This window comes from Ascaphus truei, unplaced genomic scaffold (genome assembly GCF_040206685.1).
Source record: "Ascaphus truei isolate aAscTru1 unplaced genomic scaffold, aAscTru1.hap1 HAP1_SCAFFOLD_112, whole genome shotgun sequence".
Classification (NCBI taxonomy): Eukaryota; Metazoa; Chordata; class Amphibia; order Anura; family Ascaphidae; genus Ascaphus; species Ascaphus truei.
In genome coordinates this window covers 259,185-272,606 of record NW_027453986.1, presented here as the reverse complement: position 1 = coordinate 272,606, position 13,422 = coordinate 259,185, and positions in this window count along the sequence as shown.

Sequence of the window (13,422 nt, the reverse complement as noted above, 5' to 3'; positions counted from 1 at the left end):
CTCTCTGCGCTCTTTATTTCTCTCTCTGCGCTCTTTATTTCTCTCTCTGCGCTCTTTATTTCTCTCTCTGCGCTCTTTATTTCTCTCTGCGCTCTTTATTTCTCTCTCTGCGCTCTTTATTTCTCTCTCTGCGCTCTTTATTTCTCTCTCTGTGCTCTTTCTCTCTCTCTGTGCTCTTTCTCTCTCTCTGTGCTCTTTCTCTCTCTCTGTGCTCTTTCTCTCTCTCTGTGCTCTTTCTCTCTCTCTGTGCTCTTTCTCTCTCTCTGTGCTCTTTCTCTCTCTCTATGCTCTTTCTCTCTCTCTGTGCTCTTTCTCTCTCTCTGTGCTCTTTCTCTCTCTGTGCTCTTTCTCTCTCTCTGGGATCTTTCTCTCTCTCTGCGCTCTTTCTCTCTCTCTGCGCTCTTTCTCTCTCTCTGCGCTCTTTCTCTCTCTCTGCGCTCTTTCTTCCTCTCTCTCTCTGCGCTCTTTCTTTCTCTCTCTCTCTGCGCTCTTTCTTTCTCTCTCTCTCTGCGCTCTTTATTTCTCTCGCTGCGCTCTTTATTTCTCTCTCTGCGCTCTTTATTTCTCTCTCTGCGCTCTTTATTTCTCTCTCTGCGCTCTTTCTTTCTCTCTCTCTGTGCTCTTTCTCTCTCTCTGCGCTCTTTCTCTCTCTCTGCGCTCTTTCTCTCTCTCTGCGCTCTTTCTCTCTCTCTGCGCTCTTTCTCTCTTTCTGCGCTCTTTCTTTCTCTCTCTGCGCTTTTTCTTTCTCTCTCTGCGCTCTTTCTTTCTCTTTCTCTCTCTGCGCTCTTTCTCTCTCTCTCTGCGCTCTTTCTCTCTCTCTCTGCGCTCTTTCTCTCTCTCTCTCTGCGCTCTTTCTTTCTCTTTCTCTCTCTGCGCTCTTTCTTTCTCTTTCTCTCTCTGCGCTCTCTTTCTCTGCGCTCTTTCTTTCTCTCTGCGCTCTTTCTTTCTTTCTGTCTGCGCTCTTTTTTTCTCTCTTTGCGCTCTTTCTTTCTCTCTCTGCTCTCTTTCTTTCTCTCTCTGCGCTCTTTCTTTCTCTCTCTCTGCGCTCTTTCTTTCTCTGCGCTCTTTCTTTCTCTCTCTGCGCTTTTTCTCTCTCTCTGCGCTCTTTCTCTCTCTATGTGCTCTTTCTTTCTCTCTGCGCTCTTTCTTTCTCTCTCTCTGCGCTCTTTCTTCCTCTCTCTCTCTGCGCTCTTTCTCTCTCTCTGCGCTATTTCTTTCTCTCTCTGCGCTCTTTCTTTCTCTCTCTCTCTGCGCTCTTTCTTTCTCTCTCTCTCTGCGCTCTTTCTTTCTCTCTGCGCTCTTTCTCTCTCTCTGCGCTCTTTCTTTCTCTCTCTCTGCGCTTTCTCTTTCTCTCTCTGCGCTCTTTTTTTCTCTTTCTCTCTGCGCTCTTTCTCTCTCTCTGCGCTCTTTCTCTCTCTCTGCGCTCTTTCTCTCTCTCTGCGCTCTTTCTCTCTCTCTGCGCTCTTTCTCTCTCTCTGCGCTCTTTCTCTCTCTCTGCGCTCTTTCTCTCTCTCTCTGCGTTCTTTCTCTCTCTCTCTGCGTTCTTTCTCTCTCTCTCTGCACTCTTTCTCTCTCTGCGCTCTCTCTCTCTCTGCGCTCTTTCTCTCTCTGTGCTCTTTCTCTCTCTGCGCTCTTTCTCTCTCTCTCTGCGCTCTTTCTCTCTCTCTCTCTGCGCTCTTTCTTTCTCTCTATTTGCGCTCTTTCTTTCTTTCTGCGCTCTTTTTTTCTCTCTTTGCGCTCTTTCTTTCTCTCTCTGCGCTCTCTCTCTCTCTCTTTCTCTGCGCTCTTTCTCTCTGCGCTCTTTCTTTCTCTGCGCTTTTTTTTTCTCTCTCTCTCTGCGCTCTTTCTTTCTCTCTCTCTGCGCTCTTTCTCTCTCTCTGCGCTCTTTCTCTCTCTCTGCGCTCTTTCTTTCTCTTTCTCTCTCTCTGCGCTCTTTCTCTCTCTCTCTGCGCTCTTTCTCTCTCTCTCTCTCTGCGCTCTTTCTTTCTCTTTCTCTCTCTGCGCTCTTTCTCTCTGTGCTCTTTCTTTCTCTCTGCGCACTTTCTTTCTCTCTCTCTGCGCTCTTTCTCTCTCTCTGCGCTCTTTCTTTCTCTCTGCGCTCTTTCTTTCTCTCTGCGCTCTTTCTTTCTCTCTGCGCTCTCTCTCTCTGCGCTCTTTCTTTCTCTCTCTGCGCTCTTTCTCTCTCTCTCTGTGCGCTCTTTCTCTCTCTCTTTGCGCTCTTTCTTTCTCTTTCTCTCTCTGTGCTCTTTCTTTCTCTTTCTCTCTCTGCGCTCTTTCTCTCTGCGCTCTTTCTTTCTTTCTGCGCACTTTCTTTCTCTCTCTCTGCGCTCTTTCTCTCTCTCTGCGCTCTTTCTTTCTCTCTGCGCTCTCTCTCTGCGCTCGTTCTTTCTCTCTCTGTGCTCTTTCTCTCTCTCTGTGCTCTTTCTCTCTCTCTGCGCTCTTTCTCTCTCTCTGCGCTCTTTCTCTCTCTCTGCGCTCTTTCTCTCTCTCTGCGCTCTTTCTTCCTCTCTCTCTCTGCGCTCTTTCTTTCTCTCTCTCTCTGCGCTCTTTCTTTCTCTCTCTCTCTGCGCTCTTTATTTCTCTCGCTGCGCTCTTTATTTCTCTCTCTGCGCTCTTTATTTCTCTCTCTGCGCTCTTTATTTCTCTCTCTGCGCTCTTTCTTTCTCTCTCTCTGTGCTCTTTCTCTCTCTCTGCGCTCTTTCTCTCTCTCTGCGCTCTTTCTCTCTCTCTGCGCTCTTTCTCTCTCTCTGCGCTCTTTCTCTCTTTCTGCGCTCTTTCTTTCTCTCTCTGCGCTTTTTCTTTCTCTCTCTGCGCTCTTTCTTTCTCTTTCTCTCTCTGCGCTCTTTCTCTCTCTCTCTGCGCTCTTTCTCTCTCTCTCTGCGCTCTTTCTCTCTCTCTCTCTGCGCTCTTTCTTTCTCTTTCTCTCTCTGCGCTCTTTCTTTCTCTTTCTCTCTCTGCGCTCTCTTTCTCTGCGCTCTTTCTTTCTCTCTGCGCTCTTTCTTTCTTTCTGTCTGCGCTCTTTTTTTCTCTCTTTGCGCTCTTTCTTTCTCTCTCTGCTCTCTTTCTTTCTCTCTCTGCGCTCTTTCTTTCTCTCTCTCTGCGCTCTTTCTTTCTCTGCGCTCTTTCTTTCTCTCTCTGCGCTTTTTCTCTCTCTCTGCGCTCTTTCTCTCTCTATGTGCTCTTTCTTTCTCTCTGCGCTCTTTCTTTCTCTCTCTCTGCGCTCTTTCTTCCTCTCTCTCTCTGCGCTCTTTCTCTCTCTCTGCGCTATTTCTTTCTCTCTCTGCGCTCTTTCTTTCTCTCTCTCTCTGCGCTCTTTCTTTCTCTCTCTCTCTGCGCTCTTTCTTTCTCTCTGCGCTCTTTCTCTCTCTCTGCGCTCTTTCTTTCTCTCTCTCTGCGCTTTCTCTTTCTCTCTCTGCGCTCTTTTTTTCTCTTTCTCTCTGCGCTCTTTCTCTCTCTCTGCGCTCTTTCTCTCTCTCTGCGCTCTTTCTCTCTCTCTGCGCTCTTTCTCTCTCTCTGCGCTCTTTCTCTCTCTCTGCGCTCTTTCTCTCTCTCTGCGCTCTTTCTCTCTCTCTCTGCGTTCTTTCTCTCTCTCTCTGCGTTCTTTCTCTCTCTCTCTGCACTCTTTCTCTCTCTGCGCTCTCTCTCTCTCTGCGCTCTTTCTCTCTCTGTGCTCTTTCTCTCTCTGCGCTCTTTCTCTCTCTCTCTGCGCTCTTTCTCTCTCTCTCTCTGCGCTCTTTCTTTCTCTCTATTTGCGCTCTTTCTTTCTTTCTGCGCTCTTTTTTTCTCTCTTTGCGCTCTTTCTTTCTCTCTCTGCGCTCTCTCTCTCTCTCTTTCTCTGCGCTCTTTCTCTCTGCGCTCTTTCTTTCTCTGCGCTTTTTTTTTCTCTCTCTCTCTGCGCTCTTTCTTTCTCTCTCTCTGCGCTCTTTCTCTCTCTCTGCGCTCTTTCTCTCTCTCTGCGCTCTTTCTTTCTCTTTCTCTCTCTCTGCGCTCTTTCTCTCTCTCTCTGCGCTCTTTCTCTCTCTCTCTCTCTGCGCTCTTTCTTTCTCTTTCTCTCTCTGCGCTCTTTCTCTCTGTGCTCTTTCTTTCTCTCTGCGCACTTTCTTTCTCTCTCTCTGCGCTCTTTCTCTCTCTCTGCGCTCTTTCTTTCTCTCTGCGCTCTTTCTTTCTCTCTGCGCTCTTTCTTTCTCTCTGCGCTCTCTCTCTCTGCGCTCTTTCTTTCTCTCTCTGCGCTCTTTCTCTCTCTCTCTGTGCGCTCTTTCTCTCTCTCTTTGCGCTCTTTCTTTCTCTTTCTCTCTCTGTGCTCTTTCTTTCTCTTTCTCTCTCTGCGCTCTTTCTCTCTGCGCTCTTTCTTTCTTTCTGCGCACTTTCTTTCTCTCTCTCTGCGCTCTTTCTCTCTCTCTGCGCTCTTTCTTTCTCTCTGCGCTCTCTCTCTGCGCTCGTTCTTTCTCTCTCTGCGCTCTTTCTTTCTCTCTCTCTGCGCTCTTTCTCTCTCTCTCTGCGCTCTTTCTTTCTCTTTCTCTCTCTGCGCTCTCTCTCTCTGCGCTCTTTCTTTCTCTCTGCGCTCTTTTTTTCTCTCTTCGCGCTCTTTTTTTCTCTCTTTGCGCTCTTTCTTTCTCTCTCTGCGCTCTTTCTTTCTCTCTCTCTGCGCTCTTTCTTTCTCTGCGCTCTTTCTTTCTCTCTCTGCGCTCTTTATTTCTCTCTCTGCGCTCTCTCTCTCTCTGCGCTCTCTCTCTGCGCTCTTTCTTTCTCTCTCTCTGCGCTCTTTCTTTCTCTCTCTGCGCTCTTTCTTTCTCTCTCTGCGTTCTTTCTCTCTCTCTGCGCTCTTTCTCTCTCTGCGCTCTTTCTCTCTCTGCGCTCTTTCTCTCTCTGCGCTCTTTCTCTCTCTGCGCTCTTTCTTTCTCTCTCTCTCTGCACTCTTTCTTTCTTTCTCTCTGCGCTCTTTCTTTCTCTCTGCACTCTTACTTTCTCTCTCTCTGCGCTCTTTCTCTCTCTCTGCGCTCTTTCTTTCTCTTTCTCTCTCTCTGCGCTCTTTCTCTCTCTCTCTCTGCGCTCTTTCTCTCTCTCTCTCTGCGCTCTTTCTTTCTCTTTCTCTCTCTGCGCTCTTTCTCTCTGCGCTCTTTCTTTCTCTCTGCGCACTTTCTTTCTCTCTCTCTGCGCTCTTTCTTTCTCTCTGCGCTCTCTCTCTCTGCGCTCTTTCTTTCTCTCTCTGCGCTCTTTCTTTCTCTCTTTCTGCGCTCTTTCTCTCTCTCTCTCTGCGCTCTTTCTCTCTCTCTCTCTGCGCTCTTTCTCTCTCTCTCTCTGCGCTCTTTCTTTCTCTCTCTCTCTGCGCTCTTTCTTTCTCTCTGCGCTCTTTCTCTCACTCTCTGCGCTCTTTCTTTCTCTCTCTGCGCTTTTTCTTTCTCTCTCTCTGCGCTCTTTTTTCTCTCTCTCTGCGCACTTTCTTTCTCTCTCTCTGCGCTCTTTCTTTCTCTCTCTGCGCTCTTTCTTTCTCTCTCTGCGCTCTTTCTTTCTCTCTCTCTGCGCTCTTTCTCTCTCTCTTTCTGCGCTCTTTCTTTCTCTTTCTCTCTCTGCGCTCTTTCTTTCTCTTTCTCTCTCTGCGCTCTCTCTCTCTCTGCGCTCTTTCTTTCTCGCTGCACTCTTTCTTTCTCTCTGCGCTCTTTTTTTCTCTCTTTGCACTCTTTTTTTCTCTCTTTGCGCTCTTTCTTTCTCTCTCTGCGCTCTTTCTTTCTCTCTCTCTGCGCTCTTTCTTTCTCTGCGCTCTTTCTTTCTCTCTCTGCGCTCTTTATTTCTCTCTCTGCGCTCTTTCTTTCTCTCTCTGCGCTCTTTCTTTCTCTCTCTGCGCTCTTTCTTTCTCTCTCTGCGCTCTTTCTCTCTCTCTGTGCTCTTTCTCTCTCTGTGCTCTTTCTCTCTCTGCGCTCTTTCTCTCTCTGCGCTCTTTCTCTCTCTCTGCGCTCTTTCTCTCTCTCTGCGCTCTTTCTCTCTCTCTGCGCTCTTTCTCTCTCTCTGCGCTCTTTCTCTCTCTCTGCGCTCTTTCTTTCTCTGTCTGCACTCTTTCTTTCTCTGTCTGCGCTCTTTCTTCCTCTCTCTCTGCGCTCTTTTTTTCTCTACGCTCTTTCTCTCTCTCTGCGCTCTTTCTTTCTCTCTCTCTGCGCTCTTTCTTTCTCTCTCTCTGCGCTCTCTCTCTCTTTCTCTCTGCGCTCACTCTCTCTGCGCTCTCTCTCTGTCTGCGCTCTCTCTCTGCGCTCTTTCTCTCTCTATGTGCTCTTTCTTTCTCTCTGCGCTCTTTCTTTCTCTCTCTCTCTGCGCTCTTTCTTCCTCTCTCTCTGCGCTCTTTCTTTCTCTCTCTCTCTGCGCTCTTTCTTTCTCTCTCTCTCTGCGCTCTTTCTTTCTCTCTGCGCTCTTATTCTCTCACTCTCTGCGCTCTTTCTTTCTCTCTCTGCGCTCTTTCTTTCTCTCTCTGCGCTCTTTCTTTCTCTCTCTCTGCGCTCTTTGTCTCTCTCTGCGCTTTTTCTTTCTCTCTCTGCACTCTTTTTTTCTCTCTCTCTGCGCTCTATCTCTCTCTCTGCGCTCTTTCTCTCTCTCTGCGCTCTTTCTCTCTCTCTGCGCTCTTTCTTTCTCTCTGCGCTCTTCTCTCTCTGCGCTCTTTCTTTCTCACTGCGCTCTTTCTCTCTCTGCGCTCTTTCTCTCTCTGCGCTCTTTCTCTCTCTGCGCTCTTTCTCTCTGCGCTCTTTCTCTCTCTGCGCTCTTTCTTTCTCTTTCTCTCTCTGCGCTCTCTCTCTCTCTGCGCTCTTTCTCTCTCTCTCTCTGCGCTCTCTCTATCTCTGCGCTCTTTCTTTCTCTTTCTCTCTCTGCGCTCTTTCTCTCTCTCTGCGCACTTTCTTTCTCTCTCTCTGCGCTCTTTCTCTCTCTCTGCGCTCTTTCTTTCTCTCTGCGCTCTTTCTTTCTCTCTGCGCTCTTTCTTTCTCTCTGCGCTCTCTCTCTCTGCGCTCTTTCTTTCTCTCTCTGCGCTCTTTCTCTCTCTCTCTGTGCGCTCTTTCTCTCTCTCTTTGCGCTCTTTCTTTCTCTTTCTCTCTCTGTGCTCTTTCTTTCTCTTTCTCTCTCTGCGCTCTCTCTCTCTCTGCGCTCTTTCTCTCTCTCTCTCTGCGCTCTCTCTCTCTCTGCGCTCTTTCTTTCTCTTTCTCTCTCTGCGCTCTTTCTCTCTCTCTGCGCACTTTCTTTCTCTCTCTCTGCGCTCTTTCTCTCTCTCTGCGCTCTTTCTTTCTCTCTGCGCTCTTTCTTTCTCTCTGCGCTCTTTCTTTCTCTCTGCGCTCTCTCTTTCTGCGCTCTTTCTTTCTCTCTCTGCGCTCTTTCTCTCTCTCTCTGTGCGCTCTTTCTCTCTCTCTTTGCGCTCTTTCTTTCTCTTTCTCTCTCTGTGCTCTTTCTTTCTCTTTCTCTCTCTGCGCTCTTTCTCTCTGCGCTCTTTCTTTCTCTCTGCGCACTTTCTTTCTCTCTCTCTGCACTCTTTCTCTCTCTCTGCGCTCTTTCTTTCTCTCTGCGCTCTCTCTCTGCGCTCTTTCTTTCTCTCTCTGCGCTCTTTCTCTCTCTCTCTCTGCGCTCTTTCTCTCTCTCTGCGCTCTTTCTCTCTCTCTGCGCTCTTTCTTTCTCTTTCTCTCTCTGCGCTCTTTCTCTCTGCGCTCTTTCTTTCTCTCTGCGCACTTTCTTTCTCTCTCTCTGCGCTCTTTCTTTCTCTCTGCGCTCTCTCTCTCTGCGCTCTTTCTTTCTCTCTCTGCGCTCTTTCTTTCTCTCTTTCTGCGCTCTTTCTCTCTCTCTCTCTGCGCTCTTTCTCTCTCTCTCTGCGCTATTTCTTTCTCTTTCTCTCTCTGCGCTCTTTCTTTCTCTTTCTCTCTCTGCGCTCTTTCTTTCTCTTTCTCTCTCTGCGCTCATTCTCTCTGCGCTCTTTCTTTCTCTCTGCGCACTTTCTTTCTCTCTCTCTGCGCTCTTTCTTTCTCTCTCTGCGCTCTTTCTTTCTCTCTCTCTGCGCTCTTTCTTTCTCTCTCTGCGCTCTTTCTTTCTCTCTCTCTGCGCTCTTTCTCTCTCTCTTTCTGCGCTCTTTCTTTCTCTCTCTCTCTCTGCGCTCTTTCTTTCTCTTTCTCTCTCTGCGCTCTCTCTCTCTCTGCGCTCTTTCTTTCTCGCTGCACTCTTTCTTTCTCTCTGCGCTCTTTTTTTCTCTCTTTGCACTCTTTTTTTCTCTCTTTGCGCTCTTTCTTTCTCTCTCTGCGCTCTTTCTTTCTCTCTCTCTGCGCTCTTTCTTTCTCTGCGCTCTTTCTTTCTCTCTCTGCGCTCTTTATTTCTCTCTCTGCGCTCTCTCTCTGCGCTCTTTCTTTCTCTCTCTCTGCGCTCTTTCTTTCTCTCTCTGCGCTCTTTCTTTCTCTCTCTGCGCTCTTTCTTTCTCTCTCTGCGCTCTTTCTCTCTCTCTGTGCTCTTTCTCTCTCTGTGCTCTTTCTCTCTCTGCGCTCTTTCTCTCTCTGCGCTCTTTCTCTCTCTCTGCGCTCTTTCTCTCTCTCTGCGCTCTTTCTCTCTCTCTGCGCTCTTTCTCTCTCTCTGCGCTCTTTCTTTCTCTGTCTGCGCTCTTTCTTTCTCTGTCTGCGCTCTTTCTTCCCCTCTCTCTCTCTGCGCTCTTTTTTTCTCTACGCTCTTTCTCTCTCTCTGCGCTCTTTCTTTCTCTCTCTCTGCGCTCTTTCTTTCTCTCTCTCTGCGCTCTCTCTCTCTTTCTCTCTGCGCTCACTCTCTCTGTGCTCTCTCTCTGTCTGCGCTCTCTCTCTGCGCTCTTTCACTCTCTCTCTGCGCTCTTTCTCTCTCTATGTGCTCTTTCTTTCTCTCTGCGCTCTTTCTTTCTCTCTCTCTGCGCTCTTTCTTCCTCTCTCTCTGCGCTCTTTCTTTCTCTCTCTGCGCTCTTTCTTTCTCTCTCTCTCTCTGCGCTCTTTCTTTCTCTCTGCGCTCTTATTCTCTCACTCTCTGCGCTCTTTCTTTCTCTCTCTGCGCTCTTTCTTTCTCTCTCTGCGCTCTTTCTTTCTCTCTCTCTGCGCTCTTTGTCTCTCTCTGCGCTTTTTCTTTCTCTCTCTGCACTCTTTTTTTCTCTCTCTCTGCGCTCTTTCTTTCTCTCTCTCTGCGCTCTTTCTCTCTCTCTCTGCGCTCTTTCTTTCTCTCTGCGCTCTTCTCTCTCTGCGCTCTTTCTTTCTCTCTGCGCTCTTTCTCTCTCTGCGCTCTTTCTTTCTCTGCGCTCTTTCTCTCTCTGCGCTCTTTCTTTCTCTTTCTCTCTCTGCGCTCTCTCTCTCTCTGCGCTCTTTCTCTCTCTCTCTCTGCGCTCTCTCTCTCTGCGCTCTTTCTTTCTCTTTCTCTCTCTGCGCTCTTTCTCTCTCTCTGCGCTCTTTCTTTCTTTCTCTCTGCGCTCTTTCTTTCTGCGCTCTTTTTTTCTCTCTTTGCGCTCTTTCTTTCTCTCTCTGCGCTCTTTCTCTCTCTCTCTCTCTGCGCTCTTTCTTTCTCTCTGCGCTCTTTCTCTCTCTGCGCACTTTCTCTCTCTGCGCTCTTTCTTTCTCGTTCTCTCTCTCTGCGATCTTTCTCTCTCTCTCTCGGCGCTCTTTCTCTCTCTCTCTCTCTGCGCTCTTTCTTTCTCTTTCTCTCTCTGCGCTCTCTCTCTCTGCGCTCTTTCTTTCTCTCTGCGCTCTTTCTTTCTTTCTGCGCTCTTTTTTTCTCTCTTTGCGCTCTTTTTCTCTCTCTCTGCGCTCTTTCTTTCTCTCTCTCTGCACTCTTTCTTTCTCTGCGCTCTTTATTTCTCTCTCTGCGCTTTTTATTTCTCTCTCTGCGCTCTTTATTTCTCTCTCTGCGCTCTTTATTTCTCTCTCTGCGCTCTTTATTTCTCTCTCTGCGCTCTTTATTTCTCTCTCTGCGCTCTTTCTTTCTCTCTCTCTGTGCTCTTTCTCTCTCTCTGTGCTCTTTCTCTCTCTCTGCGCTCTTTCTCTCTCTCTGTGCTCTTTCTCTCTCTCTGCGCTCTTTCTCTCTCTCTGCGCTCTTTCTCTCTCTCTGCGCTCTTTCTCTCTCTCTGCGCTCTTTCTCTCTCTCTGCGCTCTTTCTCTCTCTGCGCTCTTTCTTCCTCTCTCTCTCTGTGCTCTTTCTTTCTCTCTCTCTCTGCGCTCTTTATTTCTCTCTCTGCGCTCTTTATTTCTCTCTCTGCGCTCTTTATTTCTCTCTCTGCGCTCTTTATTTCTCTCTCTGCGCTCTATATTTCTCTCTCTCTGTGCTCTTTCTCTCTCTCTGCGCTCTTTCTCTCTCTCTGCGCTATTTCTCTCTCTCTGCGCTCTTTCTCTCTCTCTGCGCTCTTTCTTTCTCTCTCTCTGTGCTCTTTCTCTCTCTCTGTGCTCTTTCTCTCTCTCTGTGCTCTTTCTCTCTCTCTGCGCTCTTTCTCTCTCTCTGCGCTCTTTCTTTCTCTCTCTGCGCTCTTTCTTTCTCTCTCTGCGCTCTTTCTTTCTCTTTCTCTCTCTCTGCGCTCTTTCTTTCTTTCTCTCTTTGCGCTCTTTCTTTCTCTCTCTGCGCTCTTTCTCTCTCTCTCTCTCTGCGCTCTTTCTTTCTCTCTGCGCTCTTTCTCTCTCTGCGCACTTTCTCTCTCTGCGCTCTTTCTTTCTCTCTCTGCTCTCTTTCTTTCTCTCTCTGCGCTCTTTCTTTCTCTCTCTCTGCGCTCTTTCTTTCTCTGCGCTCTTTCTTTCTCTCTGCGCTCTTTCTTTCTCTCTCTCTGCGCTCTTTCTTTCTCTGCGCTCTTTCTTTCTCTCTGCGCTCTTTCTTTCTCTTTCTCTCTCTGCGCTCATTCTCTCTGCGCTCTTTCTTTCTCTCTGCGCACTTTCTTTCTCTCTCTCTGCGCTCTTTCTTTCTCTCTCTGCGCTCTTTCTTTCTCTCTCTCTGCGCTCTTTCTCTCTCTCTTTCTGCGCTCTTTCTTTCTCTCTCTCTCTCTGCGCTCTTTCTTTCTCTTTCTCTCTCTGCGCTCTCTCTCTCTCTGCGCTCTTTCTTTCTCGCTGCACTCTTTCTTTCTCTCTGCGCTCTTTTTTTCTCTCTTTGCACTCTTTTTTTCTCTCTTTGCGCTCTTTCTTTCTCTCTCTGCGCTCTTTCTTTCTCTCTCTCTGCGCTCTTTCTTTCTCTGCGCTCTTTCTTTCTCTCTCTGCGCTCTTTATTTCTCTCTCTGCGCTCTCTCTCTGCGCTCTTTCTTTCTCTCTCTCTGCGCTCTTTCTTTCTCTCTCTGCGCTCTTTCTTTCTCTCTCTGCGCTCTTTCTTTCTCTCTCTGCGCTCTTTCTCTCTCTCTGTGCTCTTTCTCTCTCTGCGCTCTTTCTTTCTCTCTCTCTGCGCTCTTTCTTTCTCTGTCTGCGCTCTTTCTTTCTCTGTCTGCGCTCTTTCTTCCTCTCTCTCTCTCTGCGCTCTTTTTTTCTCTACGCTCTTTCTCTCTCTCTGCGCTCTTTCTTTCTTTCTCTCTGCGCTCTTTCTTTCTCTCTCTCTGCGCTCTCTCTCTCTTTCTCTCTGCGCTCACTCTCTCTGCGCTCTCTCTCTGTCTGCGCTCTCTCTCTGCGCTCTTTCACTCTCTCTCTGCGCTCTTTCTCTCTCTATGTGCTCTTTCTTTCTCTCTGCGCTCTTTCTTTCTCTCTCTCTGCGCTCTTTCTTCCTCTCTCTCTGCGCTCTTTCTTTCTCTCTCTGCGATCTTTCTTTCTCTTTCTCTCTCTCTGCGCTCTTTCTTTCTTTCTCTCTTTGCGCTCTCTCTTTCTCTCTCTGCGCTCTTTCTCTCTCTCTCTCTCTGCGCTCTTTCTTTCTCTCTGCGCTCTTTCTCTCTCTGCGCACTTTCTCTCTCTGCGCTCTTTCTTTCTCTCTCTGCTCTCTTTCTTTCTCTCTCTGCGCTCTTTCTTTCTCTCTCTCTGCGCTCTTTCTTTCTCTGCGCTCTTTCTTTCTCTCTGCGCTCTTTCTTTCTCTTTCTCTCTCTGCGCTCATTCTCTCTGCGCTCTTTCTTTCTCTCTGCGCACTTTCTTTCTCTCTCTCTGCGCTCTTTCTTTCTCTCTCTGCGCTCTTTCTTTCTCTCTCTCTGCGCTCTTTCTCTCTCTCTTTCTGCGCTCTTTCTTTCTCTCTCTCTCTCTGCGCTCTTTCTTTCTCTTTCTCTCTCTGCGCTCTCTCTCTCTCTGCGCTCTTTCTTTCTCGCTGCACTCTTTCTTTCTCTCTGCGCTCTTTTTTTCTCTCTTTGCACTCTTTTTTTCTCTCTTTGCGCTCTTTCTTTCTCTCTCTGCGCTCTTTCTTTCTCTCTCTCTGCGCTCTTTCTTTCTCTGCGCTCTTTCTTTCTCTCTCTGCGCTCTTTATTTCTCTCTCTGCGCTCTCTCTCTGCGCTCTTTCTTTCTCTCTCTCTGCGCTCTTTCTTTCTCTCTCTGCGCTCTTTCTTTCTCTCTCTGCGCTCTTTCTTTCTCTCTCTGCGCTCTTTCTCTCTCTCTGTGCTCTTTCTCTCTCTGTGCTCTTTCTCTCTCTGCGCTCTTTCTCTCTCTGCGCTCTTTCTCTCTCTCTGCGCTCTTTCTCTCTCTCTGCGCTCTTTCTCTCTCTCTGCGCTCTTTCTCTCTCTCTGCGCTCTTTCTTTCTCTGTCTGCGCTCTTTCTTTCTCTGTCTGCGCTCTTTCTTCCTGTCTCTCTCTCTGCGCTCTTTTTTTCTCTACGCTCTTTCTCTCTCTCTGCGTTCTTTCTTTCTCTCTCTCTGCGCTCTTTCTTTCTCTCTCTCTGCGCTCTCTCTCTCTTTCTCTCTGCGCTCACTCTCTCTGCGCTCTCTCTCTGTCTGCGCTCTCTCTCTGCGCTCTTTCACTCTCTCTCTCTGCGCTCTTTCTCTCTCTATGTGCTCTTTCTTTCTCTCTGCGCTCTTTCTTTCTCTCTCTCTGCGCTCTTTCTTCCTCTCTCTCTGCGCTCTTTCTTTCTCTCTCTGCGCTCTTTCTTTCTCTCTCTCTCTGCGCTCTTTCTTTCTCTCTGCGCTCTTATTCTCTCACTCTCTGCGCTCTTTCTTTCTCTCTCTGCGCTCTTTCTTTCTCTCTCTGCGCTCTTTCTTTCTTCTCTCTGCGCTCTTTGTCTCTCTCTGCGCTTTTTCTTTCTCTCTCTGCACTCTTTTTTTCTCTCTCTCTGCGCTCTTTCTTTCTCTCTCTCTGCGCTCTTTCTCTCTCTCTCTGCGCTCTTTCTTTCTCTCTGCGCTCTTCTCTCTCTGCGCTCTTTCTTTCTCTCTGCGCTCTTTCTCTCTCTGCGCTCTTTCTTTCTCTGCGCTCTTTCTCTCTCTGCGCTCTTTCTTTCTCTTTCTCTCTCTGCGCTCTCTCTCTCTCTGCGCTCTTTCTCTCTCTCTCTCTGCGCTCTCTCTCTCTGCGCTCTTTCTTTCTCTTTCTCTCTCTGCGCTCTT